This window comes from Bactrocera oleae, chromosome 3 (assembly GCF_042242935.1).
Source record: "Bactrocera oleae isolate idBacOlea1 chromosome 3, idBacOlea1, whole genome shotgun sequence".
In the NCBI taxonomy this organism is placed as follows: domain Eukaryota; kingdom Metazoa; phylum Arthropoda; class Insecta; order Diptera; family Tephritidae; genus Bactrocera; species Bactrocera oleae.
In genome coordinates, this window is record NC_091537.1 from 54995989 (window position 1) to 55022103 (window position 26115).

Genomic DNA, 26115 nt, shown 5'->3' on the forward strand with positions numbered 1-26115 from the left:
CCGCCAAGGGTTTTAGGGGCAATGTGAGATCATATTTCACATTTGTATTTTTCGCGCCCGTTTTGTTTTTGTGTTTTAGCAATAACTGTTTTGCACTCTTTTTTCGCTGCACACTGTATTTGTTTTATGGAAATATATATATGTATAAATATGTATGCATATAATAAAAACGCACCACCAAATATAATTGAAATAAGATCACATGATCAATTTTTAAAGTTAGAATATTATGGTAATTTTTATTTGTTTAGCTACATAGTGTAAATTAGTTATCCACAAAACTTTTTCTCGAAAATGATTTTTATAAGGAATAGTCAATTAATTTAAAAAAAACTAACAAAAATGTACATTCTAAGATATTCACGGTAGAAATATAGACTATACATAAGCCTCTTCTAATAACGTGTCGTTCCTCCTTTAGCCTTAATTCTTGAAGGCAGGGACTTCACTAGGACCTCAATTGATTTCCTTATAACGGGACCATACCAAACCAGTTCTAAAATCGTCATCAATTGACTTTTATATGTTGGCTTTCGTTTAACAACTTCACACTTCATTATGTGCCATAAGTGTTCAATTGGGTTTAAATTAGGCGATCCAGGCCAATCCAAACGTTGAAGCAATAGATCGTTAAATGTATTGGCCAACTAAAAATAAAAATTCGAGATAAATATTATAGGATCAAATACACAAATACTGAATAAATGTTTTATACGAGATTTGTTTCTAAAAACTGACCCGTTTTGAACGATGGTATGGCGCTGAGTCATTTTGGAAGAGTAGGCGATCCGTATAAGAATAATACTCTTAAACTGCGGGTACTAAAAAATTGTTCACCACGGTCGCCCAAAACGTTCTCTCAATAAATCCAATGATTGATGCACTGTGTGGGAAGTGGCGCCGTCTTGTTGAAACCAAATGTCGCCGAGATCACGAGCTTCTTTCAGGCATCAAATAGTCGGTTATCATGGCGCGATAACGGTCTTAATTGATGGTTACGTTCTCACCGGCATAATTTTTGAAGAAATATGGACCGATGATTCCACCGGCCCACAAACCCCTCCAACCCGTTGTTTTTTCTGGATGAAATAGCAGCTCTTGAATCTCTTCAGGTTGCTTTACGTCCTAAATGCGGCAATTTTGCTTGTTTACATACCCATTGAGCCAGAAATGGTCCTCATCGCGGAACAAAATTTGGCTCGAAAACGCCGGATCTTCTTGGAACTTTTCAAGAGCACATAGACCGAAGCGATGTCGCTTGGGAAGGTCGAGCAACTTCAGTTATTGCAGTTCGAGCTGCTGCGAACGCCTCCGAATTGACTCTCCACGATGTTCGTGTACGTTTTCAGCTGCGGCCGCTATATTTTCTTCACTGCGTACTGGACGTGGTCTATTAAGTCGACAATTAAGTTTCTAAGTGTCGTCTCAGCCATTCTCAATATGTCATGATATGTCATTTTTTTTCATTGTATTCAATAATGTTTACAATTTCATCATGGGAAGATATACGCAAGAACAACGTTTACAAATTATTAAATTTTATTATCCAAATAATCGTTCCCATATTGCAACTCTTCGTGCGCTTTTTCCATATTATGGTCGAAATAATCGTCTCCATGTGCTAGCTATTCATCGAATTGTTGAAAATTGCCAGGGTACATTTTCTTTGCAAAATGTTCAAGTGCTAATAAGACAAAGAACCGCTCGAAGTAATGAAAATATTGCTACCGTTCAGACAGGTGATGCTGAAGACCGTAATTTGTCGATTCCAAAACGGAAACCTGGCTTCTAATTAAGGGATTGGGCTTGCATCGATACAAATTTATTCTCACTCAAGAACTGAAGCCACTAGACCACCGCAAATGTCGTCAATTTTCTGATTTTGCATTGCAACAACTTGAAATTATAACGTTTTCTTAAGAAAATCTTCTTCTCCGATGTGGCTCACTTTCATCTGAGTGGTGCGGTAAATAAACAAAACAGTCGATTTTGGTGCGAAGAAAATCCTCAAATTATTCATGAACAACCATTACATTCACTAAAATTTACAGTTTAGTGTGATTTTTGGTCTGGTGGAGTCAACGGTCCGTACTTCTTTCGAAATGAAGCTGGTGACACCGTTAATGTCAATGAAGAGCGGTTTAGATCGATGATAATCAACTTTTTATGGTCGCAATTGAAAGTTACTCTTGACAATATCTGGTTCCAACAAGACGGAGCTACGTGCCACGCAGTACGTACAACAACTAAATTATTGTGAGCAAAGTTTGGATATTCGATAATTTCAAGAACTTGTGACATTAATGGCCTCCAAGAAGTTGTGATTTAACACCATTAGACTACTTATTGTGGGGTTATTTATTACACAAGATCACATTAGGGAGGGGCATCTGCAGTTAAAATTTTTTTTTTTAAGTGGGCGTGGTCCTGCCTTTAATAGGTTTAATGTGCATATCTACCGCCGCTAATGCTATAATAACAAATGTTTTTAGAACCTCTACCTACAGCGTGAAAATGGGTGAAATCGGGTGGCAACTCCGCCCACTCCCCTTATAACGGTACTGTTAAAAACTACTAAAAGCGTGATAAATCAAGCACTAAACACGCCAGAGACATTAAATTTTATCTCTGGGATGGTATGAGATGACTTTATAGGAACCGCGTTCAAAATTAGACAGTGGGCGTGGCACCGCCCACTTTTAGGTGAAAACCCATATCTTCGGATCTGCTTAACCGATTTCAACCGAATTCGGCGCATAACGTTCTTTTCATATTTTTATTTCATAGTGCGAAAATAGGCGAAATTGGACTACAACCACGCCTATTTCCCATATAACACCATTTTCAATTCCATCTGATTATGTCACTTTCCACTATGCATATCAAGCAAAAATGATTGTATCGGGGTAAAACTTTGCGCGAACAATGCGTTTGAAGTATGCCACCTTGTGACCAAAAATTGTCTAAATCGAGTCAAAACTGTTCAAGCCACTAGGTAATGAATATGTGGACCCCAATGCCTATACTTGACTTTTTACCGAAAATATCGGTCAACATAGAACAAGGCGGCAAGATCCACAAAGAAATCTAAAATGAGTATACCATTTGAGTTTTCGAGAGTATAAAATGTTCGGTTACATCCGAACTTAGCCCTTCCTTACTTGTTTTTCTATGCATTTGATTTGCCTTAGCTTATTGTAAGCAATCCTGCTTATATTTATTAAGTATAAGGGGAAATTGGTGCAAAAAAATACTTGCATTTTTTGTTGATTGGGATATTTTGTGTGTTTAAACACAACGCCAAGCATCTAAAGACAATCAAATTCGTTATATGTTTGGATATATATAATATATGCATTTTACCAAACTGTTTACCTGTTAGCGGTATTTCGGTTTTTACCGAAAAAAAAACCGTTTATTAAAACAGTTTGGCAACCGTTTTCTGTTATCTGTTATTTTAGCGTATTTATGGTTAGAACAAATTTGAAAATTTTAATACTTTCATGTATGTGAAAATATAACAAATATTAAGCGGAATTGATGCGACTCACTTTGATTTCCGCCAAGGGTTTTAGGGGCAATGTGAGATCATATTTCACATTTGTATTTTTCGCGCCCGTTTTGTTTTTGTGTTTTAGCAATAACTGTTTTGCACTCTTTTTTCGCTGCACACTGTATTTGTTTTATGGAAATATATATATGTATAAATATGTATGCATATAATAAAAACGCACCACCAAATATAATTGAAATAAGATCACATGATCAATTTTTAAAGTTAGAATATTATGGTAATTTTTATTTGTTTAGCTACATAGTGTAAATTAGTTATCCACAAAACTTTTTCTAGAAAATGATTTTTATAAGGAATAGTCAATTAATTTAAAAAAAACTAACAAAAATGTACATTCTAAGATATTCACGGTAGAAATATAGACTATACATTAGCCTCTTCTAATAACGTGTCGTTCCTCCTTTAGCCTTAATTCTTGAAGGCAGGGACTTCACTAGGACCTCAATTGATTTCCTTATAACGGGACCATACCAAACCAGTTCTAAAATCGTCATCAATTGACTTTTATATGTTGGCTTTCGTTTAACAACTTCACACTTCATTATGTGCCATAAGTGTTCAATTGGGTTTAAATTAGGCGATCCAGGCCAATCCAAACGTTGAAGCAATAGATCGTTAAATGTATTGGCCAACTAAAAATAAAAATTCGAGATAAATATTATAGGATCAAATACACAAATACTGAATAAATGTTTTATACGAGATTTGTTTCTAAAAACTGACCCGTTTTGAACGATGGTATGGCGCTGAGTCATTTTGGAAGAGTAGGCGATCCGTATAAGAATAATACTCTTAAACTGCGGGTACTAAAAAATTGTTAACCACGGTCGCCCAAAACGTTCTCTCAATAAATCCAATGATTGATGCACTGTGTGGGAAGTGGCGCCGTCTTGTTGAAACCAAATGTCGCCGAGATCACGAGCTTCTTTCAGGCATCAAATAGTCGGTTATCATGGCGCGATAACGGTCTTAATTGATGGTTACGTTCTCACCGGCATAATTTTTGAAGAAATATGGACCGATGATTCCACCGGCCCACAAACCCCTCCAACCCGTTGTTTTTTCTGGATGAAATAGCAGCTCTTGAATCTCTTCAGGTTGCTTTACGTCCTAAATGCGGCAATTTTGCTTGTTTACATACCCATTGAGCCAGAAATGGTCCTCATCGCGGAACAAAATTTGGCTCGAAAACGCCGGATCTTCTTGGAACTTTTCAAGAGCACATAGACCGAAGCGATGTCGCTTGGGAAGGTCGAGCAACTTCAGTTATTGCAGTTCGAGCTACTGCGAACGCCTCCGAATTGACTCTCCACGATGTTCGTGTACGTTTTCAGCTGCGGCCGCTATATTTTCTTCACTGCGTACTGGACGTGGTCTATTAAGTCGACAATTAAGTTTCTAAGTGTCGTCTCAGCCATTCTCAATATGTCATGATATGTCATTTTTTTTCATTGTATTCAATAATGTTTACAATTTCATCATGGGAAGATATACGCAAGAACAACGTTTACAAATTATTAAATTTTATTATCCAAATAATCGTTCCCATATTGCAACTCTTCGTGCGCTTTTTCCATATTATGGTCGAAATAATCGTCTCCATGTGCTAGCTATTCATCGAATTGTTGAAAATTGCCAGGGTACATTTTCTTTGCAAAATGTTCAAGTGCTAATAAGACAAAGAACCGCTCGAAGTAATGAAAATATTGCTACCGTTCAGACAGGTGATGCTGAAGACCGTAATTTGTCGATTCCAAAACGGAAACCTGGCTTCTAATTAAGGGATTGGGCTTGCATCGATACAAATTTATTCTCACTCAAGAACTGAAGCCACTAGACCACCGCAAATGTCGTCAATTTTCTGATTTTGCATTGCAACAACTTGAAATTATAACGTTTTCTTAAGAAAATCTTCTTCTCCGATGTGGCTCACTTTCATCTGAGTGGTGCGGTAAATAAACAAAACAGTCGATTTTGGTGCGAAGAATTACATTCACTAAAATTTACAGTTTAGTGTGATTTTTGGTCTGGTGGAGTCAACGGTCCGTACTTCTTTCGAAATGAAGCTGGTGACACCGTTAATGTCAATGAAGAGCGGTTTAGATCGATGATAATCAACTTTTTATGGTCGCAATTGAAAGTTACTCTTGACAATATCTGGTTCCAACAAGACGGAGCTACGTGCCACGCAGTACGTACAACAACTAAATTATTGTGAGCAAAGTTTGGATATTCGATAATTTCAAGAACTTGTGACATTAATGGCCTCCAAGAAGTTGTGATTTAACACCATTAGACTACTTATTGTGGGGTTATTTATTACACAAGATCACATTAGGGAGGGGCATCTGCAGTTAAAATTTTTTTTTTTAAGTGGGCGTGGTCCTGCCTTTAATAGGTTTAATGTGCATATCTACCGCCGCTAATGCTATAATAACAAATGTTTTTAGAACCTCTACCTACAGCGTGAAAATGGGTGAAATCGGGTGGCAACTCCGCCCACTCCCCTTATAACGGTACTGTTAAAAACTACTAAAAGCGTGATAAATCAAGCACTAAACACGCCAGAGACATTAAATTTTATCTCTGGGATGGTATGAGATGACTTTATAGGAACCGCGTTCAAAATTAGACAGTGGGCGTGGCACCGCCCACTTTTAGGTGAAAACCCATATCTTCGGATCTGCTTAACCGATTTCAACCGAATTCGGCGCATAACGTTCTTTTCATATTTTTATTTCATAGTGCGAAAATAGGCGAAATTGGACTACAACCACGCCTATTTCCCATATAACACCATTTTCAATTCCATCTGATTATGTCACTTTCCACTATGCATATCAAGCAAAAATGATTGTATCGGGGTAAAACTTTGCGCGAACAATGCGTTTGAAGTATGCCACCTTGTGACCAAAAATTGTCTAAATCGAGTCAAAACTGTTCAAGCCACTAGGTAATGAATATGTGGACCCCAATGCCTATACTTGACTTTTTACCGAAAATATCGGTCAACATAGAACAAGGCGGCAAGATCCACAAAGAAATCTAAAATGAGTATACCATTTGAGTTTTCGAGAGTATAAAATGTTCGGTTACATCCGAACTTAGCCCCTCCTTACTTGTTTTTCTATGCATTTGATTTGCCTTAGCTTATTGTAAGCAATCCTGCTTATATTTATTAAGTATAAGGGGAAATTGGTGCAAAAAAATACTTGCATTTTTTGTTGATTGGGATATTTTGTGTGTTTAAACACAACGCCAAGCATCTAAAGACAATCAAATTCGTTATATGTTTGGATATATATAGTATATGCATTTTACCAAACTGTTTACCTGTTAGCGGTATTTCGGTTTTTACCGAAAAAAAAACCGTTTATTAAAACAGTTTGGCAACCGTTTTCTGTTATCTGTTATTTTAGCGGATTTATGGTTAGAACAAATTTGAAAATTTTAATACTTTCATGTATGTGAAAATATAACAAATATTAAGCGGAATTGATACGACTCACTTTGATTTCCGCCAAGGGTTTTAGGGGCAATGTGAGATCATATTTCACATTTGTATTTTTCGCGTCCGTTTTGTTTTTGTGTTTTAGCAATAACTGTTTTGCACTCTTTTTTTGCTGCACACTGTATTTGTTTTATGGAAATATATATATGTATAAATATGTATGCATATAATAAAAACGCACCACCAAATATAATTGAAATAAGATCACATGATCAATTTTTAAAGTTAGAATATTATGGTCATTTTTATTTGTTTAGCTACATAGTGTAAATTAGTTATCCACAAAACTTTTTCTCGAAAATGATTTTTATAAGGAATAGTCAATTAATTTAAAAAAACTAACAAAAATGTACATTCTAAGATATTCACGGTAGAAATATAGACTATACATTAGCCTCTTCTAATAACGTGTCGTTCCTCCTTTAGCCTTAATTCTTGAAGGCAGGGACTTCACTAGGACCTCAATTGATTTCCTTATAACGGGACCATACCAAACCAGTTCTAAAATCGTCATCAATTGACTTTTATATGTTGGCTTTCATTTAACAACTTCACACTTCATTATGTGCCATAAGTGTTCAATTGGGTTTAAATTAGGCGATCCAGGCCAATCCAAACGTTGAAGCAATAGATCGTTAAATGTATTGGCCAACTAAAAATAAAAATTCGAGATAAATATTATAGGATCAAATACACAAATACTGAATAAATGTTTTATACGAGATTTGTTTCTAAAAACTGACCCGTTTTGAACGATGGTATGGCGCTGAGTCATTTTGGAAGAGTAGGCGATCCGTATAAGAATAATACTCTTAAACTGCGGGTACTAAAAAATTGTTAACCACGGTCGCTTATTTTTGTGCATTTAGAGGCCCCAAAATATAATGAAAAGCAGTCCGAAAACATTTGACTTTGAGGAAGCTTAACTTTCTTTATTACACAATTTTCATTGAACTTCTCAGCACCTGAACGGCGCACGTAAAGCAAAATCTATGAGCTTAGCAAACTAAATTTGCTGCCGCCGTTATAGAAAGTGCATTTTTAAGGCGATCGCTTAAACTTATCCGCCGCAGTAAGCTCTTTATTCTCTCAGTTGACTTTCGAGGACGACCTGATCCCTTTTTACGCTCCAACACATCACTATTCTCTTTTTTTGTAAAAGACGAACAATACTTGAATGGCTACAACCAATTCTAGCTGCTATTTGCCGAGAAGATAACTTTTCTTTATTTAATGCCAATAAGCGAGTTTTTTATTGAAGCGTTAATTTATTCCGATTATTTGGCATTTTGCACTACTTTTCAAATACACAACCAAATCATGACTATAACTGAACAGTTATTCAATTCCAATTTTATAAAAAATAATTTATTTCTTAGTGGCTACCAGATCTAGTAGAATTTTTTTTTTTTATTTACAGTTATATAGCTGAAGATAATCTACAAAAGTGGTGGTACATTTTAATTGACCGCACATGTTAATATTTATATATATTGTAACGGATTTCTCGATAAATCGTCTACCTGTAACTCACTCTTGAGTTCGATCACTGGATTGTTAACTAAAAGTCCCAATTTAATGGCTACACACTTATCTTTATTTCTAATTCCAACAACTTAACACTTATTGCTCGTTATTCGAGCTTACAACTTCTTGCTTATGTCTCAATTGTTCTTATCACGACAACACTCAACTAGAACTGTGTATGCTGCACAATCCGGCAGCCCTTATATAGTAAATTTTTAACAAAAGTTCGCTACTAGAACATTCTGGCAACTACGAATTCGTTGTCTAGTTGCTTCTGGCAGTTTATCGTTAATTCTGATTTGTTCTGGTACTCGTGTTCGCCACAATATATATATTTGTTTTTTTTTTTTTGTGATGTATATTCCTGTATGTATGTTTACATCTATGTAACTTTGCACTCCACTTTAACCTCCACCAATGTTTGTATGTGTGTATATATTTTTCTACACTACACAGCACTTTTGTTTAGTTTTGCACTTATTCTGTTCATGAACATTTTATTTTATTTATTATTATTTTTTTGTTTCTTCACTGTAACTTTATTTTGTTTAAGTTTTTTTATGTATGTATGTCACTATGTCACTGCACCGCACCGCACAAAAGGTATTTGTTCTAGATTTTTGTTTGTTAAATTTGTAACTCCATAGTGCCTATCACTACGGCTCAAAGGACTATGAATATTCGATCATCTTCACTCGACACTTACCGCGCACTTAACCACAAAACAAATTATTTTAAAAAGCAGACACCAAGAAATCTTTATAAAGTAATGCTGGTTTCATTCTTATTATCTTTATAAATTAAATAACCTAAAGTTAGAAACTTCGGTGATGCTGCGAAGGTAGCTGTGTTGCCGGTTTGATATCCAAACGAAAAGGGAGGACCTCTAGCTCTTGGGCAACCCGTTTTGATTGTTGCGTGGTGTAGAGTTGTGGTGTGTATGTGTGTGATGATTCCGTGGTGCGTGATATCTGCATGGGTGGTGTATGTTTTTGTGTGGTGTCTCCATAATTGGATTGTGTTGATGTGGTGTATTGGTGTTTAGTGTCGTGCGTTGATATAAGATTTCAGATATTTATCTTGGCTGAAAAGTTTTTGCGCCCGAAATAAAAATATACTGTTTTTATACGAAATATATTTTTTTATTCTATATAATCTCCCTTTACTTCAATACACTTATACCAATGATCCTCCTACAATTTTATGCCATCCCTATAACGACTTTCCGGAAGCTCTGCAAAATACCCGTCTACGTCTGTAGTAGCTTCTTCATTCGACGAAAAACTCTTTCCACGAAGGAATTGTTTCAGGTTCCTGAAGAAGTAGTAGTCACTGGGAGCCAAATCTTGTGAATACGGAGGATACTCAAGAAATTCGTACTTTAATTCGTTGAATTTTGTCATTTTTAAAACACTTTTCTGAGCAGGTGAATTGTCTAAATGAAAAAAATTTTTTTTTTGCTGCAAACCAGGTCTTTTCTCAAATTTTTCATTTATACGACTGATCCAAAAGGCTGCAATAATATTCCAATCAACGAAATTCCTTTTGCATCCCAAAAACTAATGACATAACCTTCTTTGCTGATCGTTGTGACTTCTTTGGAGCTGAACAACCAGTTTCGGTCCACTGTAAACGATCTCGTTTCAATTTAAGATCATAGTGGTGGATCCAAGTCTCATCCATAGTTATAAAACGACGCAAGAAATCGGTTATGCTGAGAAATTTGTTTTCGATTCAGTTTTTGTTTTGTTGCCGCACTAACTTTCCAAACATTTTTTTCATATGTAGTTCTCCATGTAAAATATGAAGTAGTCGTCCGTCTGAGATGCCTATGACATTAGCAATTTCACGCCTAGTCAAACTTGGATCTTTACTTACAATATTATGAACTTGCTCAATGATTTCTGGTGTGGTTGCGGTTTTTGGTCGTCCTTCGCGTGGATGATCTTCAAGCCTAGTACGACCACGTTAAAATTCACCAGCTTAAAATTCAACAGTGCGCTTTGAACTTCTAATAATTGTTCATAAAATTTATTTGCTTTTTAACCTTTCAAAACAAAGAATCTAATAATAACTAAATAATTTTAAAAAAAATACTCTGACACGTCAACTTCAATTGGCTTGTAAACAAAGACCCGACTGTCGTGGGATGAAATTTTTTACAAATTCTAAAACAATATCCCTCCACGTCCACGCTTGTTTTATCATTCCTAACTTGATCACGAATTAAATCACTAAGTTAATTTTGAAAAAAAAAACTTTGGTGTAGATATTGCATCCTCTTATTCACATCCATTAGTACTCGTAGATTGTATCGATATATGGGTATTTGGCGACATCATTGTTTCTAAGTAAGATATGCAAGAGCATGATAGTTTTGCACTATCGATAGTCGGACCACTCGATAGTTTAGATAGTTCAAAAAATAATAAGAGAGTAATTGAGACATAAGCAAGAAGTAGTAAGCTCGATTAACGAGCAATAAGTGTTAAGTTGTTGCAATTAGAAAAAAAGATAGTGTATAACCTAAATTGGGACTTTTATTTAACAATCCAGTGATCGAACTCAATAGTGAGTTACATTTATCTAGAATTCGTTACAATTGGTGTCAGAAGTGGAATTGTCCAAAGAGAGAATGAAAATGGCCAAGTTTAACGATCTTAAGATTCCACAACTAAAAAGAAGCTGCAAAAACGTGGCTTGGCAACAAAGGGAGCAAAGTCAAAATTACAGTCGCGGTTACGAAGAGCCATGGAAGCAAAAAACATTAATGTAGACGAATATGTCTTTCAATTGGAATTAGAGGAAGAAGCAATAAAGATACAATAGAAGGAAGTTCAGTAGCGTTTATTTCTGCTGCGTTGGAATCGTTCTTTGAGCGTTTGTCAGCACAGTTGTCAGCAGCGAAAGAGCTCAACGTGCGTATGTCAACGCAGGTGTCCTCACAGTTGGAAGAGGAGGAAGCGTGTGAAATAATAAGCGGATCCTCACAGTCAGAAGAGCAAGAAACTTGTATACCAGCACAAGTGTAATTACAGTTAGAAGAGCAGGAAGCGTGTATACCAGTTCAAGTGTCCTCGCAGTCGGAAGAGGAGGAAGCGTGTGTACCACCATAAGAGGTCTCACAGTCAGAATAGCAAAAAGCTTGTATACCAGCATAAGGGCTCTCACAGTCAGAATAGCAAGAAGCTTGTATACCAGCACAAGTGTCCTTACAGTTGGAAGAGCAGGAAGCGTGTATTCCAGCACAAGTGCTCTCGGAGTCAGAAGAGGAGGAAGTCTGTATACCAATACAAAGGTTCTCACAGTCAGAAGAGTAAGAAGATTGTATACCAGCACGAGGGTCCTTACAGTTGGAAGAGCAGGAAGCGTGTATACCAGCAGAAGGACCCTCACAGTCAGAAGAGCAATAAGATTGTATACCAGCACAAGGATCCTTACAGTTGGAAGAGCAGGAAGCGTATATACCCGCACAAGGGTCCTCACAGTGGGGTGAAGACAAAGCATATATAACAACACAGGTGGAAGAACAGGATAAAATTAAACCTGAAACAGGGAACCCTTTGCAAAAAGGTCTAGAATTGGAAAGTGTAATGCATGAAGTGAGTTGAACCAATGTACAACGAGTGGAGAAATAAGTTTAGAAAGCCCGGTCGCAAAAGCATATTGGGCGGAGCTGAGCAGTTTAAAGTTGGTGTGGGCTGCTTGCATCGAGTATGTAAAAGCGAGAATGTTCAAACCTCCCGAGTACTTATGTTTCAAAGGTTAGAATTCCTGAAATTCTTAAGGTGCAGTACAAAGGTCCAAGAGAAGGGCACTTGAGAATCACGAAAACCTTGGAGATATTGAAGCAAAGATTTTATTGCACTGGTTGTCGTCAATCAGCTATGGAAAGGATTGCAAAATATGCTCAGTGCATTGAAGCCAAAGGATCAAGGTCCAGGAGTCATGGCCAAATGAAACAGTAAAATTCGGATGCGCCAGTTGAGCAAATAGGAGTGGATGAAGAAGCTTCATTTCCCACCAATATATTAAAAAATAGTCATGTTTTAGTAGTCAAGGACCATTTCAACGAATGGCCAAAATTATACACAATTCCTAATCAAGAGCGAACGCATTCATCAACAAGTGGGTCACGAGATTTGGTGTTCCAATGGAGTTACATTCGGATCAAGAATGGAATCTCGAGTCAGCTTTAAGTCAAGGGATGTATCATTAACTGGGTATCTGAAAAACAAATGGAATTAACTCCAAGAAGAAAAGGACGGCTACGGAAGTTAACACCACCTTAGTAGACGAGATGGGGGACATAAAAGCTTTGTGTTTGGTACCACAAATATGTCTACTCGGGACGATCAGATTTATAGCACAAACAGTCACCGACATTCTCCCCTTCCGTACTTACCGCTCGTATCAAACCCAATTTGTCAAAAGTTATGCCCGTAGTTGCAACGCAGAAATCAGTTGTTCTCTTTTGTTTCCATTTCACCAATGTTGATATTGTTCTATTTGTATACACGATTTTTCACATAATTAGTTTTTAGTTATAATTTTTCATAATGTAAAAGCTCAAAACTAAAATCCAACTATTAAAAATAATTTACCTATTTATAAATAAATGTATTCGGCTATGCTTTTGAGTTATTTTAAGAATATTTCAAATATATTCAAGTTTAGTTTTTAATTACTACAAAATATCGAGATTGGCAACCCTGAGCAACCCTGAGCCAATGCCAGAGATGGCTCTCTCCCTCTCACCTCACTTATTTCTACGGAAAAAATCAATTTTTGAGGATATCCTACCGTACGGTCTGTTGAAGCGGATGGTAGAAGCGGTGGTTACTGTTTATTTACTAAGGTTTATAGCAGTGTGACGAACACGAATGATAGAACCTAATCGAATCGACGATAGATTGCAACTAGTTAGCGAATTCGTAGTTGCCAAAATGTTCTAGAAGCAATGTTTTGTTAAAGATTTACTATATAAGGGCTGCCAGATTGTGCAGCACACACAGTTCTAGTTACAGTGTTTTTGTGTTAAGAGCAATTGAGACATAAGCAAGAAGTGGTAAGCTCGAGTAACGAACAATAAGTGTAAATATAAGTGTATTGCCATTAAATTGGGACTTTTTAACAATCCAGTGATCGAACTCAATAGTGAGTTACAAGGTAGACGATTTATCGAGAAATCCGTTACAATATATTGCGAAATCACAACGATCAGGAGTACTAAAAAAAGGAAAGTTTCTTCACAATTTTTATTTTTCTTCTTTATCTTAGGTTCTTTATTCATATATTCTGAATTTCGGATGCATATATTAATGAGGGAGGTTATGCGCAACCGACATTTCAGAACATTAAAAAAGATGATTTTGAGGCTAACATGTTAATCAAAATTAGAATACAGATTTGGTATTAGCGGTCTATATATGTATACTATGTAGCTATATTAAGTGAAATTTTGTAATTTTATAAAAATTGTTGGTAAGTCTAGTTAAGACATAAACCATCGATAGTTAAAATAAACTATCAACTGTGCGACAAAAATAAAATGTAAACAAAAATTTTGTAGAGCTGTGTAATCTCGCCTCTGAAAGATTTGCATACCAACAACGCTTCAGTTTCTTTGCTCATTGCATCATCCTCGTGTTTAATCCACCAATGTCTTAAGTGCGGTGCTAGGCCTAGATATCTTACCTCATTTGCCTATGCTACTTCCTGGTCTTATAAACAAAGTCTAGTCCCGTATTTTATCTTACTAGACTCTGTCTGCGATTTTTTGTGTAGAATTATGTCTATGGCTATCAGCTTAAGGCCCTAGCACAATTTACTTGCGTTCTTTCACTTGTGTTTATTTACGTACCAAATTTATCGGGATTTATATTTTATTCAAACTTCACAGTAAAGGTATCCGTTTAACTAAACCACAACTTTATGTAAAATAACAATTTTAAAGTTTATACAAATTAATAAAAAGATGTAGACGAGAGGAGCGTTGAGAATCCAATATCGCAAAACGACTTTTGGATGCTGGCGAAGTAAACAGTAAATAAGTAACAAAGTAAACTCTAGTGGCGCCATCTATTGTCGTGTAGTTGTAGTTGTCAGCGAATTGAAAAGGAGTTGCGCGCAAGATCACTACTTTCTGTATTATCAGCAATTATTTGCAATTTCTTTATTATCGGCTTATAGGATAGCGACTCTACTCCTGGCTCAGATATGGCCAAAATGCGTGCTCCTTTCAAACCTTTGAAGAGGGATCTTGCGAGAGTACAGTGATTAGAATTGAATTGAAAATGGCTTTTTTCGAGTTAGTAGTGTGGTAAACTCGATATATTTATATGTGAAATATTCAGCTACCTTTTAAAGTAGGATTTTTTAACTTTTTATAGTTTTATAGCTGATTCCTATAAACCACCCATATGAGGAGCGCTGAGATAGATGCGATAAGTGCCACCTTTGCTTTTTGTAAGTCTAGGTGCGTCACTGTATCACATTGGGAGAATGGTGATCCCTTAACTTGATTTTTGAATTTGTTTATAATTATGAAATTTCAGACAACTATGAGGCACTACAGTGAGAGAAGTGTCGATTTTTCGACTTTCTTCGGACAATTTTGTTATATGTCATAGCTCAAGATTTTTGAAGCATGACTTTTATATCATTATTGGCAAGAAATATCCTGCGGGGTCGAAAAGTTAAATATTTGTGTTTTTGAAACTGATCTTGTTAGAAGGGACTCTGGCTTTGTTTTTTCCGCCAACCGGCCATTATTTGATAGAGTAGTTGTGGCTTTGTAGAATTCTTGACAATACTGATCTTCCGGCGTTGTAATGGGAAATTTGCTGTAATGAAGCATTGTGTGGTGTGTTTTGTGACAATATAAGCCATTGAATTTGCTTTTACAATTTTTATAAGTATGCATTTGTGACAAGCTATTTCTACAAAGTCTTTTTGATCTGACAAAATTATTTCATTCGTTAACTTTTAAGTTTTTAAACTTTTCGCACGGATGTGAACGATTGCGTTTTGTAAAAGCTTCTGTTTAAATTGTTGTTGCTACTGGCTTGGGGTCTATTGAAGTTTCCATTGAGGTCGTTTTGAACGTTTTTAGTTCTAACTAGTTTTTTGGCTACCCTTTCTGCTATTTCATATTGGGTAGTCAGAAATTCTTTCATTTGCTGCCACGTTAGGCATTTTTTCCGAGAGGAAAGCGATTGCTCCCACAAAAGTAACGAATGCTTGGAAGCATTTTAGTAAGTTGCGGCAGGACTATAGCTTCTGCTACAATTCGCTTATCCGCTTGAGGGTCATGGGGTCATTAGGGTCATGGGCAGATTTTATTTGAGTTTTGGACAACTCTTCCGCCCATTCCCGTAATTTAAAAATTCAATTGTTTTGATGGCAGTTTTAGCCTATTTTGTACGTTAGACGCTATAAATGATCGTGACCTTGACCTATTAGGGCTTTAAGTTTGTAGAGTTCTCCTCGATGTTCGATGAAGATTACTGCTGTGGGTACCAATACCCTATTTTGTATTTCGCTGTGTAGCGTTTGAGTGTTTTATGCCTTTGAGCAACATGGTGTCATTTGGCAATTTTCGGTATTGTGGTTTTCGGGATTTGCAGTTGAAACTAAACCCGTGGTTCTTTTTGTACTAATATATGCGCTCTTTTGGCGTGAGCTGGGAAATGTGCTGTATTGAAGCATTGAGTGATGTCTTTTCCGACAGTAGATTCAATTGAATTTGCTTTTGCAATTTTTATGAGTATGCGTATGTGAAAAGCAATTTGTACAAAGTCTTTTTGATCTGACAAAATTATTTCATTCGTTAACTTTTAAGTTTTTAAACTTTTCGCAAGATTGTAATTTATACTCTCTTGTGCATAGTTCGCATGACGTATGTTTATTCTGTTCGGATGTGAACGATTACGTTTTGTAAAATCTTCTGTTCTGTTCTGTTTTTGCTACTAGCTTGAGGTATTATATATTGAAGCTTCTTTTTAGGTCGTGTTGAACAATTTTTGATTTAATTAGTTTTTATACCCTGAACAGGGTATATTAAGTTTGCCACGAAGTTTGTAACACCCAGAAAGAAACGGCGGAGACCATATAAAGTATATATATAAATGATCACCGTGACGAGCTGAGTTGATTTAGCCACGTCCGTCTGTCCGTCCGTCCGTCTGTATATTCGCGAACTAGTCCCTCACTTTTTGAGATATCAATCTGAAATTTTGAACAAGTCTTTTTCTTACCAAGAAGCTGCTCATTTGTCGGAACCGATATCGGACCACTATAGCATATAGCTGCCATACAAACTGAACAATCGGAATCAAGTGTTTGTATGGAAAACTCTTTCATTTGAAGAGGTATCTTCACGAAATTTGGCATGTTTTATTATTTAAAGCATTCATCTAATCTCCGAAGAAATTGTATAGATTGGATGACTATAGCACATAGCTGCCATACAAACTGAACAATCGGAATCAAGTGCTTGTATGGGAAACTCTGTCATTTGAAGAGGTATCTTCACGAAATTTGGCATGTATTATTATTTAAAGCATTAATCTAATCTCCGAAGAAATTGTATATATCGGATGACTATAGCATATAGTTGCCATACAAACTGAACAATCGGAATCAAGTGTTTGTATGGAAAACTCTGTCATTTGAAGAGGTGTCTTCACGAAATTTGACGTGTATTATTATTTAAAGCATTCATCTAATCTCCGAAGAAATTGTATATATGGGATGACTATAGCATATAGCTGCCATACTAACTGAACAATCGGAATCAAGTGCTTGTATGGGAAACTCTCTCATTTGAAGAGGTATCTTCACGAAATTTGGCATGTATCATTATTTAAAGCATTAATCTAATCTCCGAAGAAATTGTATATATCGGATGACTATAGCATATAGCTGCCATACAAACTGAACAATCGGAATCAAGTGCTTGTATGGGAAACTCTGTCATTTAAAGAGGTATCTTCACGAAATTTGGCGTGTAGTATTATTTAAAGCAATTATCTAATCTCCGAAGAAATTGTATATATCGGATGACTATAGCATATAGCTGCCATACAAACTGAACAATCGGAATGAAGTGCTTGTATGGAAAACTCTTTTATTTGACGAGGTATCTTCACTAAATTTGGCAAGTATTATTATTTAAAGCATTAGTCTAATCTCCGAAGAAATTGTATAGATCTGATGACTATAGCATATAGCTGCCATACAAACTGAACAATCGGAATCAAGTGTTTGTATGGGAAACTCTGTCATTTGAAGAGGTGTCTTCACGAAATTTGACGTGTATTATTATTTAAAGCATTCATCTAATCTCCGAAGAAATTGTATATATGGGATGACTATAGCATATAGCTGCCATACTAACTGAACAATCGGAATCAAGTGCTTGTATGGGAAACTCTCTCATTTGAAGAGGTATCTTCACGAAATTTGGCATGTATCATTATTTAAAGCATTAATCTAATCTCCGAAGAAATTGTATATATCGGATGACTATAGCATATAGCTGCCATACAAACTGAACAATCGGAATCAAGTGCTTGTATGGGAAACTCTGTCATTTAAAGAGGTATCTTCACGAAATTTGGCGTGTAGTATTATTTAAAGCAATTATCTAATCTCCGAAGAAATTGTATATATCGGATGACTATAGCATATAGCTGCCATACAAACTGAACAATCGGAATGAAGTGCTTGTATGGAAAACTCTTTTATTTGACGAGGTATCTTCACTAAATTTGGCAAGTATTATTATTTAAAGCATTAGTCTAATCTCCGAAGAAATTGTATAGATCTGATGACTATAGCATATAGCTGCCATACAAACTGAACAATCGGAATCAAGTGTTTGTATGGGAAACTCTGTCATTTGAAGAGGTGTCTTCACGAAATTTGGCACGTATCATTATTTAAAGCATTCATCTAATCTCCGAAGAAATTTTATATATCGGATGACTATAGCATATAGCTGCCATACAAACTGAACAATCGGAATCAAGTGTTTGAATGGGAAGCTCTGTCATTTGAAGAGGTATCTTCACTAAATTTGGCAAGTATTATTATTTAAAGCATTAGTCTAATCTCCGAAGAAATTGTATAGATCTGATGACTATAGCACATAGCTGCCATACAAACTGAACAATCGGAATCAAGTGTTTGTATGGGAAACTCTGTCATTTGAAGAGGTATCTTCAAGAAATTTGGCACGTATCATTATTTAAAGCATTCATCTAATCTCCGAAGAAATTTTATATATCGGATGACTATAGCATATAGCTGCCATACAAACTGAACAATCGGAATCAAGTGCTTGTATGGGAAACTCTGTCATTTGAAGAGGTATCTTCACGAAATTTGGCATGTATTATTATTTAAAGCATTAATCTAATCTCCGAAGAAATTGTATATATCGGATGACTATAGCATATAGCTGCCATACAAACTGAACAATCGGAATGAAGTGCTTGTATTGAAAACTCTTTCATTTGACGAGGTATCTTCACTTAATTTGGCAAGTATTATTATTTAAAGCATTAGTCTAATCTCCGAAGAAATTGTATAGATCTGATGACTATAGCATATAGCTGCAATACAAACTGAACAATCGGAATGAAGTGCTTGTATGGAAAACTCTTTCATTTGACGAGGTATCTTCACTAAATTTAGCAAGTATTATTATTTAAAGCATTAGTCTAATCTCCGAAGAAATTGTATAGATCTGATGACTATAGCATATAGCTGCCATACAAACTGAACAATCGGAATCAAGTGCTTGTATGGGAAACTCTGTCATTTGAAGAGGTATCTTCACGAAATTTGGCGTGTATTATTATTTAAAGCATTAATCTAATCTCCGGAGAAATTGTATATATCGGATGACTATAGCATATAGCTGCCATACAAACTGAACAATCGGAATGAAGTGCTTTCATTAGACGAGGTATCTTCACTAAATTTATCAAGTATTATTATTTAAAGCATTAGTCTAATCTCCGAAGAAATTGTATAGATCTGATGACTATAGCATATAGCTGCCATACAAACTGAACAATCGGAACCAAGTGTTTGTATGGGAAACTCTGTCATTTGAAGAGGTATCTTCACGAAATTTAGCAAGTATTATTATTTAAAGCATTAGTCTAATCTCCGAAGAAATTGTATAGATCTGATGACTATAGCATATAGCTGCCATACAAACTGAACAATCGGAATCAAGTGTTTGTATGGGAAACTCTGTCATTTGAAGAGGTATCTTCACGAAATTTGGCAAGTATTATTATTTAAAGCATTAGTCTAATCTCCGAAGAAATTGTATAGATCTGATGACTATAGCATATAGCTGCCATACAAACTGAACAATCGGAATCAAGTGCTTGTATGGAAAACTCTTTCATTTGACGAGGTATCTTCACTAAATTTGGCAAGTATTATTATTTAAAGCATTAGTTTAATTTTCTAAGAAATTGTATAGATCTGATGACTATAGCATATAGCTGCCATACAAACTGAACAATCGGAATCAAGTGCTTGTATGGGAAACTCTGTCATTTGAAGAGGTGTCTTCACGAAATTTGACGTGTATTATTATTTAAAGCATTCATCTAATCTCCGAAGAAATTGTATATATCGGATGACTATAGCATATAGCTGCCATACAAACTGAACAATCGGAATCAAGTGCTTGTATGGGAAACTCTGTCATTTGAAGAGGTATCTTCACGAAATTTGGCATGTATCATTATTTAAAGCATTAATCTAATCTCCGAAGAAATTGTATATACCGGATGACTATAGCATATAGCTGCCATACAAACTGAACAATCGGAATCAAGTGCTTGTATGGGAAACTCTGTCATTTAAAGAGGTATCTTCACGAAATTTGGCGTGTAGTATTATTTAAAGCAATTATCTAATCTCCGAAGAAATTGTATATATCGGATGACTATAGCATATAGCTGCCATACAAACTGAACAATCGGAATGAAGTGCTTGTATGGAAAACTCTTTCATTTGACGAGGTATCTTCACTAAATTTATCAAGTATTATTATTTAAAGCATTAGTCTAATCTCCGAAGAAATTGTATAGATCTGATGACTATAGCATATAGCTGCCATACAAACTGAACAATCGGAATCAAGTGTTTGTATGGGAAACTCTGTCATTTGAAGAGGTATCTTCACGAAATTTAGCAAGTATTATTATTTAAAGCATTAGTCTAATCTCCGAAGAAATTGTATAGATCTGATGACTATAGCATATAGCTGCCATACAAACTGAACAATCGGAATCAAGTGTTTGTATGGGAAACTCTGTCATTTGAAGAGGTATCTTCACGAAATTTGGCACGTATCATTATTTAAAGCATTCATCTAATCTCCGAAGAAATTTTATATATCGGATGACTATAGCATATAGCTGCCATACAAACTGAACAATCGGAATCAAGTGTTTGTATGGGAAGCTCTGTCATTTGAAGAGGTATCTTCACGAAATTTAGCAAGTATTATTATTTAAAGCATTAGTCTAATCTCCGAAGAAATTGTATAGATCTGATGACTATAGCATATAGCTGCCATACAAACTGAACAATCGGAATCAAGTGCTTGTATGGAAAACTCTTTCATTTGACGAGGTATCTTCACTAAATTTGGCAAGTATTATTATTTAAAGCATTAGTTTAATTTTCGAAGAAATTGTATAGATCTGATGACTATAGCATATAGCTGCCATACAAACTGAACAATCGGAATCAAGTGCTTGTATGGGAAACTCTGTCATTTGAAGAGGTATCTTCACGAAATTTGGCGTGTATTATTATTTAAAGCATTAATCTAATCTCCGAAGAAATTGTGTATATCGGATGACTATAGCATATAGCTGCCATACAAACTGAACAATCGGAATCAAGTGCTTGTATGGAAAACTCTTTCATTTGACGAGGTATCTTCACTAAATTTGGCAAGTATTATTATTTAAAGCATTAGTTTAATTTTCGAAGAAATTGTATAGATCTGATGACTATAGCATATAGCTGCCATACAAACTGAACAATCGGAATCAAGTGCTTGTATGGGAAACTCTGTCATTTGAAGAGGTATCTTCACGAAATTTGGCGTGTATTATTATTTAAAGCATTAATCTAATCTCCGAAGAAATTGTATATATCGGATGACTATAGCATAAAGCTGCCATACAAACTGAACAATCGGAATCAAGTGCTTGTATGGGAAACTCTGTCATTTGAAGAGGTATCTTCACGAAATTTGGCGTGTATTATTATTTAAAGCATTAATCTAATCTCCGAAGAAATTGTATATATCAGATGACTATAGCATATAGCTGCCATACAAACTGAACAATCGGAATGAAGTGCTTGTAAGGAAAACTCTTTCATTTGAAGAGGTATCTGCACGAAATTTGGCGTGTATTATTATTTAAAGCATTAATCTAATCTCCGAAGAAATTGTATATATCGGATGACTATAGCATATAGCTGCCATACAAACTGAACAATCGGAATCAAGTGCTTGTATGGGAAACTCTGTCATTTGAAGAGGTATCTTCACGAAATTTGGCATGTATCATTATTTAAAGCATTAATCTAATCTCCGAAGAAATTGTATAGATCTGATGACTATAGCATTTAGCTGCCATACAAACTGAACAATCGGAATCAAGTGCTTGTATGGGAGACTCTGTCATTTGAAGAGGTATCTTCACGAAATTTGGCGTGTATTATTATTTAAAGCATTAATCTAATCTGCGAAGAAATTATATATATCGGATGACTATAGCATATAGCTGCCATACAAACTGAACAATCGGAATCAAGTGCTTGTATGGGAAACTCTGTCATTTGAAGAGGTATCTTCACGAAATTTGGCATGTATCATTATTTAAAGCATTAGTCTAATCTCCAAAGAAATTGTATATATCTGATGACTATAGCATATAGCTGCCATACAAACTGAACAATCGGAATCAAGTGCTTGTATGGGAAACTCTGTCATTTGAAGAGGTATCTTCACGAAATTTGGCATGTATCATTATTTAAAGCATTCATCTAATCTCCGAAGAAATTTTATATATCGGATGACTATAGCATATAGCTGCCATACAAACTGAACAATCGGAATCAAGTGTTTGTATGGGAAACTCTGTCATTTGAAGAGGTATCTTCACGAAATTTGGCAGGTATTATTATTTAAAGCATTAGTCTAATCTCCGAAGAAATTGTATAGATCTGATGACTATAGCATATAGCTGCCATACAAACTGAACAATCGGAATCAAGTGCTTGTATGGAAAACTCTTTCATTTGACGAGGTATCTTCACTAAATTTGGCAAGTATTATTATTTAAAGCATTAGTTTAATTTTCGAAGAAATTGTATAGATCTGATGACTATAGCATATAGCTGCCATACAAACTGAACAATCGGAATCAAGTGCTTGTATGGGAAACTCTGTCATTTGAAGAGGTGTCTTCACGAAATTTGACGTGTATTATTATTTAAAGCATTCATCTAATCTCCGAAGAAATTGTATATATCGGATGACTATAGCATATAGCTGCCATACAAACTGAACAATCGGAATCAAGTGCTTGTATGGGAAACTCTGTCATTTGAAGAGGTATCTTCACGAAATTTGGCATGTATCATTATTTAAAGCATTAATCTAATCTCCGAAGAAATTGTATATACCGGATGACTATAGCATATAGCTGCCATACAAACTGAACAATCGGAATCAAGTGCTTGTATGGGAAACTCTGTCATTTAAAGAGGTATCTTCACGAAATTTGGCGTGTAGTATTATTTAAAGCAATTATCTAATCTCCGAAGAAATTGTATATATCGGATGACTATAGCATATAGCTGCCATACAAACTGAACAATCGGAATGAAGTGCTTGTATGGAAAACTCTTTCATTTGAAGAGGTGTCTTCACGAAATTTGACGTGTATTATTATTTAAAGCATTCATCTAATCTCCGAAGAAATTGTATATATCGGATGACTATAGCATATAGCTGCCATACAAACTGAACAATCGGAATCAAGTGCTTGTATGGGAAACTCTGTCATTTGAAGAGGTATCTTCACGAAATTTGGCATGTATCATTATTTAAAGCATTAATCTAATCTCCGAAGAAATTGTATATACCGGATGACTATAGCATATAGCTGCCATACAAACTGAACAATCGGAATCAAGTGCTTGTATGGGAAACTCTGTCATTTAAAGAGGTATCTTCACGAAATTTGGCGTGTAGTATTATTTAAAGCAATTATCTAATCTCCGAAGAAATTGTATATATCGGATGACTATAGCATATAGCTGCCATACAAACTGAACAATCGGAATGAAGTGCTTGTATGGAAAACTCTTTCATTTGACGAGGTATCTTCACTAAATTTATCAAGTATTATTATTTAAAGCATTAGTCTAATCTCCGAAGAAATTGTATAGATCTGATGACTATAGCATATAGCTGCCATACAAACTGAACAATCGGAATCAAGTGTTTGTATGGGAAGCTCTGTCATTTGAAGAGGTATCTTCACGAAATTTAGCAAGTATTATTATTTAAAGCATTAGTCTAATCTCCGAAGAAATTGTATAGATCTGATGACTATAGCATATAGCTGCCATACAAACTGAACAATCGGAATCAAGTGCTTGTATGGAAAACTCTTTCATTTGACGAGGTATCTTCACTAAATTTGGCAAGTATTATTATTTAAAGCATTAGTTTAATTTTCGAAGAAATTGTATAGATCTGATGACTATAGCATATAGCTGCCATACAAACTGAACAATCGGAATCAAGTGCTTGTATGGGAAACTCTGTCATTTGAAGAGGTATCTTCACGAAATTTGGCGTGTATTATTATTTAAAGCATTAATCTAATCTCCGAAGAAATTGTATATATCGGATGACTATAGCATATAGCTGCCATACAAACTGAACAATCGGAATCAAGTGCTTGTATGGAAAACTCTTTCATTTGACGAGGTATCTTCACTAAATTTGGCAAGTATTATTATTTAAAGCATTAGTTTAATTTTCGAAGAAATTGTATAGATCTGATGACTATAGCATATAGCTGCCATACAAACTGAACAATCGGAATCAAGTGCTTGTATGGGAAACTCTGTCATTTGAAGAGGTATCTTCACGAAATTTGGCGTGTATTATTATTTAAAGCATTAATCTAATCTCCGAAGAAATTGTATATATCGGATGACTATAGCATATAGCTGCCATACAAACTGAACAATCGGAATCAAGTGCTTGTATGGGAAACTCTGTCATTTGAAGAGGTATCTTCACGAAATTTGGCGTGTATTATTATTTAAAGCATTAATCTAATCTCCGAAGAAATTGTATATATCAGATGACTATAGCATATAGCTGCCATACAAACTGAACAATCGGAATGAAGTGCTTGTAAGGAAAACTCTTTCATTTGAAGAGGTATCTGCACGAAATTTGGCGTGTATTATTATTTAAAGCATTAATCTAATCTCCGAAGAAATTGTATATATCGGATGACTATAGCATATAGCTGCCATACAAACTGAACAATCGGAATCAAGTGCTTGTATGGGAAACTCTGTCATTTGAAGAGGTATCTTCACGAAATTTGGCATGTATCATTATTTAAAGCATTAATCTAATCTCCGAAGAAATTGTATAGATCTGATGACTATAGCATTTAGCTGTCATACAAACTGAACAATCGGAATCAAGTGCTTGTATGGGAGACTCTGTCATTTGAAGAGGTATCTTCACGAAATTTGGCGTGTATTATTATTTAAAGCATTAATCTAATCTCCGAAGAAATTATATATATCGGATGACTATAGCATATAGCTGCCATACAAACTGAACAATCGGAATCAAGTGCTTGTATGGGAAACTCTGTCATTTGAAGAGGTATCTTCACGAAATTTGGCATGTATCATTATTTAAAGCATTAGTCTAATCTCCGAAGAAATTGTATATATCGGATGACTATAGCATATAGCTGCCATACAAACTGAACAATCGGAATCAAGTGCTTGTATGGGAAACTCTGTCATTTGAAGAGGTATCTTCACGAAATTTGGCATGTATCATTATTTAAAGCATTAATCTAATATCCGAAGAAATTGTATAGATCTGATGACTATAGCATATAGCTGCCATACAAACTGAACAATCGGAATCAAGTGCTTGTATGGGAAACTCTGTCATTTGAAGAATGGAAAACTCTTTCATTTGACGAGGTATCTTCACTAAATTTGGCAAGTATTATTATTTAAAGCATTAGTTTAATTTTCGAAGAAATTGTATAGATCTGATGACTATAGCATATAGCTGCCATACAAACTGAACAATCGGAATCAAGTGCTTGTATGGGAAACTCTGTCATTTGAAGAGGTATCTTCACGAAATTTGGCATGTATCATTATTTAA

At 35.4% G+C, this 26115-nt stretch overlaps 3 long non-coding RNA genes across 4 annotated transcripts in view; all 3 read right to left on the reverse strand.

Moving 5' to 3' along the window:
- Positions 1 to 210: 210 nt before the first annotated feature.
- Positions 211 to 805, reverse strand: LOC138855919 (uncharacterized). The gene is made up of 2 exons (XR_011395052.1): positions 739 to 805; positions 211 to 647 (listed from the first exon to the last, which is right to left on the reverse strand). It is a non-coding gene; the product is annotated as an uncharacterized lncRNA (long non-coding RNA).
- Positions 806 to 3769: 2964 nt separating this feature from the next.
- On the reverse strand, positions 3770 to 4364 carry LOC138855920 (uncharacterized). Its single transcript, XR_011395053.1, has 2 exons — positions 4298 to 4364; positions 3770 to 4206 (listed from the first exon to the last, which is right to left on the reverse strand). It is a non-coding gene; the product is annotated as an uncharacterized lncRNA (long non-coding RNA).
- Positions 4365 to 7301: 2937 nt separating this feature from the next.
- The window catches only part of LOC138856212 (uncharacterized), a 51867-nt gene continuing 33053 nt past the window's right edge, over positions 7302 to 26115 (reverse strand). For both annotated transcript variants that reach the window (XR_011395318.1, XR_011395319.1), the window contains one exon: positions 7302 to 7737. This is a non-coding gene — a long non-coding RNA (uncharacterized lncRNA). The remainder of the gene's footprint in view (positions 7738 to 26115) is intronic.